At 41.0% G+C, this 13,126-nt stretch overlaps 1 protein-coding gene across 1 annotated transcript in view; it reads left to right on the plus strand.

The window, feature by feature from the left end:
• gbe1a (glucan (1,4-alpha-), branching enzyme 1a) overlaps positions 1–13,126 on the plus strand; it is a 183,382-nt gene that overhangs the window by 24,735 nt on the left and 145,521 nt on the right. The window lies entirely within an intron of this gene.

The following is a 13,126-nucleotide window of genomic DNA, read 5'->3' on the forward strand; positions in this document are numbered from 1 at the left end:
TATCAGCATTTACCAGAAGGTATTGCTCTCTGACCACAATACTTTCATAGAGACTATTGGGTCCGCTGAAGAAAACATAATATCACTGTTGATAATAGATTAAATAGAATAAGCATACTATTATGATTTTTAAAAAAAACATTTTTTGTGGTCAGACTCCATTTTTTTGTCAGATGGGGTCAAATGAATGAGGACATAGCAAAGGGCAAACTTTATAGCTACTGTATGATGCAAGATCAGCATGAAGACTTCCAGGATGAGACTAAACTCTCTGTTGTTACACTTGAAATATAAAATGATTAGGTATATTGTATCGCTATTGAGATATTTGGCATAAATATTGAGGCATGTCCATATCCGGGCGACTACTGCGCAGGCATGTGCACACCCTCCAGTAGCGCCTACAGTAGACTAAGTTATCATGACTTACTGGTTTATTGTCTCCGCCAGAGACTATGTTTTGCACCCCGTCCGTCCGTCCGTCCGTCCGTCCGTCCGTCCGTCCGTCCGTCCGTCCGTCCGTCCGTCCGTCCGTCCGTCCGTCCGTCCGTGAGTGTGTCTGTCCGTGTGTCTGTCTGTGAACAGCTAATCTCTGGCACCGTTGGGCCGATGGCAGCGAAACTGTGCACGCACACTCCCTGGATGCCAGAGCAGAACCTCTGCCCTGAATTTTTAAGATTGGCCAGTTATAGCGCCACCAGGAGGTCGATTTTTGCACAAAAAAAATGTTCTTATTACTCCTTCAGATTTTTCACATAACATCCTGATTGGCTAAGATTGGCAGGAGTGCTCTGTTTTGAACAGCGCAAATCGGCTCTATAACATGCTTATGACTGCACCGATCTGCATAAACCTTTGTATGCACACTCCCTAGAGACCAAGGAAAAACCTTTGCCCTGCATTTTTCACATCTGCCTTTTTTAGCGCCACCAGGAGGCCGACATATGTAAAACATTAATTTTTATATCACTTCTTTAGATTTTACCCAAATTTCACGCAAATCGGTACACATTATCTCTATAGTCATGTGATCAAGACAGATCTGTCCGATTCTTCATTTTCCATCAACATTGCTGGTCCACAATAACCTACCTGCCCTGGCGGAGACCTGTGCTCTGAGGAGCACCTTTTCTAGTTAACAATGAATTCACTAAGAGAGAATGCATTTCACTGCCACCTATTTTTATTGCAAAGGATATTAATGAGCAGCTGCCATGCATAAAAACAAATATCCAATTTATTTACAGTACATTGATTGTTATTTGTTACACTGGTTACACAATGTTTCTGAAACTCGTGCTATTTTGAGCGGACAACAGATGGTTAAATGTTGCACAAAGCACAGCAATCTCTGACCATCTTGTAGATGTAAGATGTACGCTCTCCTGGAGGTGCAGTCTGGCAGAGAGAGATGGGTATTGTGCATTGTACGATGGTGTACTTGTTCCTCGCGAGACCAATGACCCTTTCAACGTGGCTCTGAACAGCTGCTAGTCCCCTCGTATAGTCTCAAGTTCACTTGGGTGCAGTTGCCGTTTCCCTTTAGTGAAGGCAGTTATTTTGAGATGAGCGTTGTACAAGCCCACAGCATCTCCTGTGGTGAACCCTCCATCTGCTAGGACCCCATCACCAGGTGACAGACTTTCCAGATAGCCACAGTTTTACCACCACCTCTAGCCACAAATAGTATGACTCCCTGTGGAGATATTGATACCTTTACTTAACAGTTCAACAGCCTGATGACAGGTGGTGTCGTCAGGCAGGACCTTTGCTCTACCTGTGGATTATACCAGGGACAAGTGACTTGGACTTTTTCCTTGCTCTTCCTCATGGACCTACTTGCGGATTATACCAGTGTCAGTCTACCTTATGTGGATTATGCCGTCGACACGCACTGACATTTTGCACCTTAATCCCATGTACAACGCACTGACTTTTGTCTTTTTATTGGGTGTTTTTCTAGCACCTTAACTCCATATACTAGTATATCATGCACAGTATGCATCTGCTGCTATGCTCACGCACCTTATATCTTATCTCAGGTACTATGTTTGAATATGTAGATCATTTGTTTGTTTTCTTTGATTGATCTCCTTTCCCCTTTGCCCCCCCCCCTCTTCTTCATCCCTTTCTTTTTTTCTATGGAAATAACGATATGATGGGAACCATGCAAGAAAACTCATTTCACCCACTTTTTTTACTTTTGTAAACCTGTGATGTGACAATAAAGCTCTGATTCTGATTCTGAACAGTATCATGATGCTTATATACTCTGAATACGTTTGCGATTGGGGACAGGGCTCTTATGTTCTTATAGGCCTCTCAATTAACAATTGGCTTGTTTCCATTGGGGTCCTTCGTACTCAATTCATCGAAAAAAACTGTATACCCTCCCGGGTTATATGAGTCTCACACTGCAAGTTTGAGGCCGTTTGGTTGGGCGGCGTCCGAGTTATGCCCAAGGCACACAGACGCTCATATTATCTATATCTATATCTATATCTATATCTATATCTATATCTATATATAAAATGTATCGTACTGTATATGCGGGCATACATGCATACTGTACATACAGGTACACATGTTTCGTGAATTAATAGATAGTTTGAATATAAAATAATAAAATAAAAAATGTATAAACCTGCAAGCCCAGGTCTCACCTTTAGGTTTGCGTAGGATGGAGGTTCAGTTAAGTCCTGCACCATGTCATCGTTGTCTTCGAAGGCCTCTAGCTTGAAGGATAACGCGTCAACTTTGTCCCTGAGCTGATAGAACTCTGCCCTCTGTCTGGTACAGGCTTCTGTCAATTTTCTTCACAGTTGCTCGGCAGGCTTCACTGGAGCGTGATACACCATTCTTAGTATGGAGCAGTGGTGGAAAAAGTACTCAAATGTTTTACTTAAGTAAAAGTATCCATACTGCAGTGTAGAAATACTCTGTTACAAGTAAAAAAAAAAGTCCGGTAATCAAAATTTACCTGAGTAAAAGTACAAAAGTATTTTGTAAAGTACTACAAAAGTAAAAGTACTCATTGTGCAGAATGTCCCATTTCAAAAGTTTGAAATGTGTAAAAATCGTTTGAAAATAGCTTGTGAGCTTGTAGATCGGCTATTTTCAAATGCCCGAAATATATATAGGGCTGAAGTGGTTAATGTATGTTTCGTGATAATAATCTAAATCTGCAATCTAACTAGTAACTAAAGCTGTCAAATAATTGTAGTGGAATAAAAGTACAATATTTGCCTCTGAGATGTAGTGGAGTAGAAGTATTGAGAATTGGAAATACTCCAGTAAAGTAAAAAATACCTAAAAATCTTACGTAAGTACAGTGCTTGAGTAAATGTACTTAGTTACTTTGCACCACTGGTATGGAGGGTGTCTTTACAGTACAGTAACTGTGTTCAGCAGTGTGACCTCTCTCCTCCTTAGCAGGGATGCTGTCACTGTAGTCAGTGTCCATGTCAGAAGGACTGTCACCATTACACATTTAAGTTGAGGATTAATTGTCACTCAAATAGTTGCGATCGACGATTTTTAATTGTGTGTTTGGCACTGGAACACTGGAACATGTTGATAGATTTTTTATTTCTGTTTGCCTTTTTGGATTCGTAATGAAAAATGCCACAGAGCAGATATGACAAATAACTAAAGACATTATTTACATATTTGATAATTTTATACATGAAAAATAGCAGAAATAGCTGATCCACAAGCTTACAACGCCTCACGAAGTGACGCGTTGTAAGCTTGTAGATCTGCTATTTTTGCTTTTTAAATATTTGAAAATGTGTGAAAATGTTTCAACATGGAAACGATTATGCAAAAAAATTATTGCGATTACACGATTATGTAATAATTGTGACCTACATGTCGGTCCGTCTGCACGTCAGGTGTCCCACTTATTTTCCAATGTGTGTTTGCTAAATTTTACTTCAGCTATTGATCTTTCCTTAGTGTTGTTGCTCAGGTGAGTAGGTATGCAAACAGAAATAGCCCATAAACGGGACTCAAAGGATTCTTGCTTTTCTTGCACACAGCAGTAGAAAGATGCACAAAGCAACAGGTGAACAAAATACATTTGCTTTTAAATATTCAAACAGCGGATGTGGTGAAAAATATATGTATTCACAGATTTGCATATTTTTTTTCAGAAATAGCAGATCTGCAAGCTCATAGCACGGCACCGTGCCGCGCTATGAGCTTGTATATCTGCTATTTTTGAATAGCATAAGTATAAAATAATGCTTTAAGTGGTTACACAGATGCGTGTAAAACAATGCTGTACTGTACAGAGAGGCTTGGCTGTAATTAAAATATGTAGATACATTATGAGTGGGAGTAGGCTGGAAGACACATCTTGAAACATTTGAAAGAATTTCATTTAGAGTTTATTTTTCTTTCTTTTTTCACCGATCTTCTCTTCTGGGGGTCCCTGGCACAAAATCTTTTCAGATGAGCGTCTGCGGCCTTCATCACTGTGGGGGTCCCGGTCCTTGACATGAAAGTGTTTGAGAAACACACTGCTGTACAGTATAGTCAGTATAGGCTGAGCTGTAATTAAAATATGTATTGTAGCGGCAGATTCTTGTGAAAGAGCACCAGACAACCACAAGGTCCCCTTCAGAGAGACATTTTGTGCCGAAATCAAAGAGAAGCAGTTTTGTGGGGCCCACTGGTGTCTGAAGTGTTGCGTTGAAGTACAGAGACCGATTTGATGCAGGGTGAACTGAGTTGCAGACAATTGTGTTTGGTTCTCGACGGTAAAAATGTATGTGAAAAATCAATACAGATGCAGCAAACTTAAATATGCGTCCAACGGTGCAAGGCACTGCAGCATTCCGCAATATTTTGAGCGTGTCCTATAGGACGACACATGGAAATCGCTTGGAGGCGCTCGCATCTCATGCTCACCCTAACCTTTATACCAGGGGTCGGCGACCTTTTTGACATGAAGTGCCATGAGAGAGAGAGAGAGAGAGAGAGAGAGAGAGAGAGAGAGAGATTTAAATACAGTATACATACAGTATGTACACACTAAGCACGCCCTTTGTGACCATCTACTGTATACCTCTCACTTTCTCTGTACAGTATGGCTCTCTCGCTGTCCTTTCTCTTAAAATCCACGCCTTTCCTTCAAATTTGATCTGACTTTAGACTTCAAAGACTTTAAAGGGCTTGGATCCAGTGTATTTGCCATATTATTTCAGTGGTTGCAGATCGCTGTGTAATTCCTTCCAGCATCTGTTCCCAAAGGGAATAGAAAAACAAGGCCTTTTATCCCACTCTTATTTTCAAAAGCATTATTATAATAGCAGTTAGCCTTTAGAACCGTAGAGAAGTTTGAGTGAATGAAGAGAAAAGTTCACACACTGTGCATATCATTTACCAGCTTTGATAATTAAAGGGCAACTTTGTTGATTTTTAACCTTAATCGTATCATTCAGTTGTGGGGAGGACATGTAAAATTGCCATATCATAGCCTATTTATTCACAAAGACAATGAGAAAACGGCATTTTAACCCTGCTTATTGCTCAAATAAGCTCTAATATAATACATTACCGAGCTGTACAACGTGAATCCACGTTGTTTAATGGCAATACAAATCTATAATAAAACAGCCTAATGTTAGATTGTTAGATTAGTACACAATATGACTTTGTCTTTTTGCCTTACAAAGTTGTTTCTCCACATCTAACGCAACCTTGATTATACCGCCACACCCTGTCACACAATTTTTCATGATGTTTCAAAAAATAGCAGATCTACAAGCTCATAGCACTTGGCTCATAGCTCATAGCACTCGGTGCCGCGCTATGAGCTTGTACTGTACAGGGATTGACACTAACGCCTGCCCGACTGCCCGGGGCAGGTAAATAAAACTTGCGGGCAGGTGGAGTTAGCTTTCAGCCTGCCCTACAGGGCAAGTGCGTGCTTGAGTGGCAGTGGGGACGCAACCATCTTTTGTTCACTATAAACACAACATGAGATCTGTCTAAACACATGAACGTGGCCAGAGCACTCTGAAATCTGCTAAAACTGACTGATATACTGATACAGAACCATATATAGGCTATATAACGTTGCTGTCAGGTGGAAACCTTGTATGTCCTTAAAAAAAAGAACAACATTTTAAATAGTGAAAATAGCTGATCTACAAGCTCAATGCATTGTATCTCGACACATTGGGAGCTTGTAGATCTGCTATTTTACTCTTATAGTTCGACACTCTTGAATGATGAAGTAGGGCATTTATGAACAAACATATTTTTCCATATTACAAAACCATTGAAATATGGAAATACAAGGTTTCGACAATATATGATTTCATCATTTGCATTTATCCATCAAAACATTATTTATGTTTATTTGTATGGACTTCAAAATGGTCTGTGGAATGTAAAATAAGAGCACTGTTGGCCTATAATGTGCTGTTTTCACTGTTGCTACACTTAAAAATATAAAATAACAAGTGTTAACCCATAGTCATATTCATATATAGCTATTTAGATATTTGGCATAAATATTGAGGTATGACATTTTTTATCGTGCAGCCCCATAATTCAAGTAGAAAGTAAAAAAAATTGTTATATTGAACGGTAATTCTAATTTTACCATCATTTTATAAAGGACGATTTACTTTTCGGGCAAGTGGGCAAGACCTGTGGGCAAGTAGAACATGACCTCCTCTGAGACCTTAGTGTCAACCCCTGCTGTATATCTGCTATTTTTGAATAACCAAAGTATAAGATAATGGTTAGAATCTAAAATTACAGACGCTTTCCCGGTCTTAATGGGTTAATCAAATCTTACTGAACTCTGAGCATGTCAAAATTGTGCCTGGTTAGAGTGGTCACATGTGGTGCCAGTTCAGCCTGCCTTGCCATTGTAGCTGTGCTGATTGATCAGCTGCAGTATAAACCATGGGGGAAATATGGCTTTGTTAGGGAAGGGAAGGCAAGGATCCGAATGATTATTAGAGCGTTAGAATGTGTGCCTCCGAGCTTATCAATGACTTTGATCAATGCTGGCAGGTTTTTTGGACAGTTATAATAGCTCATCAGACATCACGTGTCTACACTAGGCCTGTCACAATTATTACATAATAATCGTGTAATCTCTATTATTTGAGATAATCGCAATTATTTTTTGCATAATCGTCAAAATCGTCTCCACGTTGAAAACTTTTCATACATTTTCAAATATTTAAAAAAGTCTAGTCTACTACACTGCTGATAAGGAGCGTTGTGATGCGTTTGTTTTTGCAGCATGGTCTGCAGTTTACAGTATATGCATTCAAACGTTTCTTATTTCTGTATCTTCAAAACTTAAAACAAAGTTATCACATGGAGGCGGTGACTTAATAAGCTGAATTAATTGCATACAAATAAACTGTGACCTCTGCCATATTATAATCAAGACTTCACAGTTGCATCTTATCTCAATGCATAAATAATGCATAAAGTGAGTACAAGTATAAGCGGGAGCAGACCGCTTTACAGTAGCTTTACACCAACACTATAGATCAGGTTGGAGAACGCAGGAGTGGACTGCCTGCTCTCCTCACTGGATGCCTCAGAAAATGATGTTCCAGTTCTACACGACCCTCATTGAGTACATCCTCACCCCATCCACCACCGTCTGTTAAGGATAGAAGCAGAATACACTAGATCAGAGGTTCCCAACCAACGGTGTATATATTTAACCAGCTACTTTGCCTTATAAGTTGGATGTGTGTTAGCTTCCTTTTGGCTGCCTAGCATTCCCCTCACAGCATCACAGTCCTCTCCTACACTGCCAAAGCCAACAGCCTAACTAACCCCAGTTGTCCCACCGTAGCTGAAACAACTGATATCTCGTAGGACCATTGAGAGAGACACACACACACACACACACACACACACACACACACACACACACACACACACACACACACACACACACACACACACACACACACATTAGAAGTCAAGGATAGAGGCCACAAGGACTCAAAAACAAAAAGTCAGCTAAACCGATGGAAAGACATTGATGGAGAGATATAGCAATATTCCAGGCGGACAGAGGTGGTGTTACTCACTGGGGGGTTCACTGCCAGTGTTGCCATGTCTGCTTTGGGCTTTGGGCTTGTTTTTCTGCACAGTCGCTTGTAAATATTGGAAGTTGCGGGTTGCTTTTTTTTTTGGGCTTCTAATGTGTAGTTCCTTATTTGTGAGCTCCCAAATTAATATGTAATTGTACGCGTATCCCCATCTGAAAACATTTTGTGCCAGGGACCCCCTTTACCAGATTTGTGTTGTTAAAATGTTCAAAAATATTAAATTTTTGTTTTACTTTTTTTCCACAACATTCTTTTGAAAATCTGTGTTACAACGCGTTGTGAGCTTGTAGATGGCTATTTTCAAATAGCCGATGTATATAGGTTTCTTTCGCTTCTTTTGAGCTTGTTTTCAAAACCTGGTTGCTTATTTCTCTCGCAGAATCTGGCAACACTGCATGCTGTCGACAAACACTGAGTCACTATGGGCCTGGACTTTATATCCATAGAGAAAGAAAAAATACAAAGTGACTTTATATTTTTAGAGTGGTGACAGAGAGGGAGTGACTTTGTACTGACAGAAAGAGAGCGGGGATAGATGGTGGAGAAAAAAAGGGACTTTATGCTCTGAGAGAGACAGGAGGGAGAAAGAAAGAAAGAAAGAATGACATTGTGCTGACGGACAAAGACTGAGGGGAGAGATGGAGGAAAAATTGATTTAATTCGAGAGAGTCAAGACCGAGGGAGAGGACAAAGTGAAAGACCTGGAGAGACGCGGGGGCATTGCTCTTATGTCACAGACATGAGACACACACACACACACACACACACACACACACACACACACACACACACACACACACACACACACACACACACACACACACACACACACACACACACACACACACTGGAGTGAGATGTAGCATAATGTACTGTGTTCTGTTGTATAACCCTTGAATTTCCCTCTGGACTGAATGTGAGTGACTGCCTGGGGGTCTGTGGTCGTTGGATCACATTGCAGCTACGTTTGTGGAATAGATTGATTCAGATTTCTACAGAGAGTTTATGCATCTTCTTTCTTGATGTCATGGAGGCATTTTTCTCCATTTCTGATGGTAGTGCTATCATGGAACTGAAGACATGGCTCAGATGTTGATGGTTAGGGGTAATTTGTTTCACACGGCGGTGTCACGCACAGAAAATAGACTATCTTCAAGCTCAAAACGTATCGCAGTGAACAAGACTTTTTGGCAGAATTTCCTCTTTTGTCAACAAAAGTGCTCTCAAGACTCTTGCCGGAGCCCTCATTCAATCCCACTTTGACTATGCTTGCACCTCTTGGTTCTCCAAAATCTCAAAGTCACTAAAAACTAAGCTTCAGCCCTTTCAAAACAAACCGATTCGACTACTTAGGCCTAAAGCCAATGACCCACCTAATACCAACACATGTTGTTAGTCTGGAATGGCTCAGGGTAGAAGACAGGGTTAAGCAATTAAACATGGGATAGTTTTTTAAGATAGTCAAAGGGGCTCTGCCCTCAACGCCCTCAATAACCTCATACCTGGCTAACTACTTCTCCAAAGCAAGTGACACCCACAGCCACAATACTAGAGGGAGCGACAACGATCTGGTACCACCCATCTATAGAACAAACATGGGAAAAGTCTCATTCTACCACTCTGCCACCAAAACGTGGACCGCCCTGACACCATCCCTTAAAAAATGTGGATCACTGGCTTCTTTCAAAACAGGCCTGAAAATCCATCTTTCAGGAGACCACAAGGGGAGGTTAACTACATTTTCCCACAGAAAGGAGGCGACATGTTTTCCCAATTCTCCTTTGTACATATAGTGTTTTATATTTCTTGATGATATGTATTGTTGTGTTATTCTTTTTTTACTATGTTGATGAATTGAATACATAAGACCACAATGGAAACAAGTCCCCAGGACTTTTTTTGTGTAATCCTTTTAGCCTTAACGTCTGACTGTACCTCGTGCTGTTGACATTTCTGACTAATAAAGTATTCAATCAATCAGCGTGAGCTTGCAGAGCTGCTATTTTCGGTGTGTGACACTGCGCACAACCAGGTATTAATAAGGTATCACAGCTGACATCCAACGCAGCAAACCTGTGCTCGCTTTTCGAAGAACTCAAAATTACATTTGCATTTGAGTTTGCTCTGGCTATGGTGTCGAGATAAAACAAAAAAAATCTGTCTATCCTCCCGTGAAAAGTAGCTCGTAAATTACGTGGTGTATGTTTTTTTTTTCTAACCACTTTCTTTTCTTTTGCCTTAAGCTTCCACCAAAGTTTGCTCAACTTTTTTCTGCCGTCTTTCTCCCTTTGTATTTGAAATGAAAGCAAGTGCAGCCTTGGGCTCTCTCTCACTGTATCATGGGATTGTCTGCGCAACTCTTTTGTACTCTTCAAGTGTGCCTCATCTTCCACCATCTTTCTACCCTCTCATAAAACCCCCCCCGGATCATGTTCAGAACACTGTAGACTCTGTGAGGGTGTGCATATGCCATATGCACATGCATATGTGTCCTTCCGACGGCGTGATCGTCTGTGCATGTGCAATTGTGCGTGACTGAATAGTGTGTGTTTTTCTAGTGGGTGAACGCCATCTTTAATGTCATCTTGGCAGGCATTAGACAGTAAGAGAGAGTATTAAGTACAGTACATTTACAGTACTACTACTTTCTCTCTCTCTCTCTCTGTGCTGTGTCTCATTTTTAATCATTTCACAATTTCACCCGCGCCTTTGTGCGTGTTTGATCTTCCATCACATGAGAAAAGAAAGGGGATAAAAATGTTCTGATAGAATGTATTTAAAACTCGCAAAAAGGACAAGAATATATTGTTCAAAATATTGTGGAAACATGTCAATGTTATGAAATATGGCTTAGAGATGTTTTCCTATATGGAACAATATTATTTATTGTTTATTGTTTGAAACCTCCTCGTTGCAGCGTTCAGTGGAAAACAATGTTTCATGTGTTTTCAAGTGCAAGTACAGTATCTACTTAAATTTTAACAGTGATATTGGCATTTGACCAATGCATTTGTGCAGCCTTAACAAAACACTTTACAATCTCTAATAATGCAAACGGGGGTTTGGTATATTATCGTTTTCTCTGCTTTGTTGCAGCTATGTTCTAGCAAACCACCTGTTCAATTCCTGACACATTTAGCCTTTGCATCGAGTACTTTTCATTGTTCAGTAGTATACATTTGTATTTGTTGTTTGGGCGATAGTTTGCCTCTATAGCGCACCACTCTATCCTTCTATCCTTCTTCTTCATGTAGTTTCCGCCACACTGGATGCCTTACGGCACTTTGCTGTAAGTATAACGCAAATCAAATATAATTATTAGTTCATATTGCATAAACCGCAGGTGAAATAATGCGGCAAATAAATTAATGACATCTATCTATAGGCCTATTATAGCTTTTAAAAAGCACGAAATCTCTGCGTGCATGCGTTTGTAGCATTTTAATAATATCAGTCATTTTCCATCAGGCACAAATTAGCCGCCTACTACACGTGCATTTGCTTGCAAGGGGTCCTTCCACCAAACAAAACACAGTAACACAGCTATAGCAACAGAGAAACTTAATGGAGAATTTAAAACAAAATAAAAAAAGAAGGAAGGAATAACACTTTGCCGTGGGAGTGATTTAGTGAATTTCTGAACCCTGCTGACGACTGGATATGAAAAGTTGCGATGTGAGACAGTGATGGCATGCGGAGGGCCCGCTGTTACCATGTATATGTATTGTATACAGTCACTACATCGGTGATGGCGACAGTGACGAGTGACATTGTTTTTACAAGTACGTATCCATATAGAATCCCATGTGCGTCCCTGCGGTGCGGTCGGTGCGGGTCTATAAATAGGGTGATATAATTAATTGTTGGATGACAGATGGATAATGAACGTGTACAAGCGGACAGAGCCCGTCTGCTGCGGGACAGCCTACTAGAGGTGAGGGCCGCGTAGCATACAATTGCCAGGGTCCATCTCCCTCTGTCTCTTTGTCTCTCTCTCTGTCTCCCTGGTTCTCCGTCTCTCTCTGTCTCTCTTCTGGCTTCTCAGACCTCACACTCCTGGTCTAGGGGACTTCAACGTTTTCAGGCCAAGGACCCCCTAGCTCTAATAATACAAACGCCTTAAAGGGGCGGGCACTCACTCACTCACTCACTCACTCACTCACTCACTCACTCACTCACTCATACAGAAATACACCTTTGCCTCCAACTACCCTGCCGTTTTATGTGACTCTGGATTTTGGAGGGTTAGAATAAGTTTGTCTAACGTTTTCATAATTTATTAAAGACAGGCAGAAGTGCAGTTCTCTCCCCGGCTCTCCTCGGGAGCAGCGAGCGGAGTCTGACTGCCCCACAGGGCATCCGTCTGTCTGTCTGTCTGTCTGTCTGTCTGTCTGTCTGTCTGTCTGTCTGTCTGTCTGTCTGTCTGTCTGTCTGTCTGTCTGTGTCTGTCTGTCTGTCTGAAACTGTAATGGCCATTTTCTTCTGCCAGGCAGCACCCAAACAGTGTTTCAAGTTGTTAAACTGCACAATTCAACCATGTGTTTATTTCATGTTATGCAGGCCTGTATGCACTGTAATCATTATCCGGCCCCCGGATGGCTGCAGCTGCAGGCTGGCTGCAGCCTGGGTTGCCAGATCTGCTTATTATTATTTCCCCGCAAGATTTGATTTGAAAATAGCCGATCTACAAGCTCACAACGCGTCGTGAGCTTGTAGATCTGCTATTTTCAAATAGCTGATGTTAAAGTGCTCATGTGGCCCATAGTCGCTTCTTTTGGGCTGGTTTTCCTAGACCTGGTTGCTTGTTTCTCTCACAGAATCTGGCAACACTGGCTGCAGCTGGTAGCTATGGCTATTTGGAAGTCCTTGGCATGGAAAAGTTTGGGATCCCCTGCTATATGCCGTGTGAAGATTAAAGGGGACTAGGAGAGGTGGAGAATAGATCCCAGTTGAGCTAATTAAAATTGGTTTCTTTCTTTCTTTTTTTTCGTATCTCAATATGGAACTCTTCATATTGTTCATTA

Source organism: Gymnoscopelus braueri, assembly GCF_963280865.1.
Source record: "Gymnoscopelus braueri genome assembly, chromosome: 8".
In the NCBI taxonomy this organism is placed as follows: Eukaryota; Metazoa; Chordata; class Actinopteri; order Myctophiformes; family Myctophidae; genus Gymnoscopelus; species Gymnoscopelus braueri.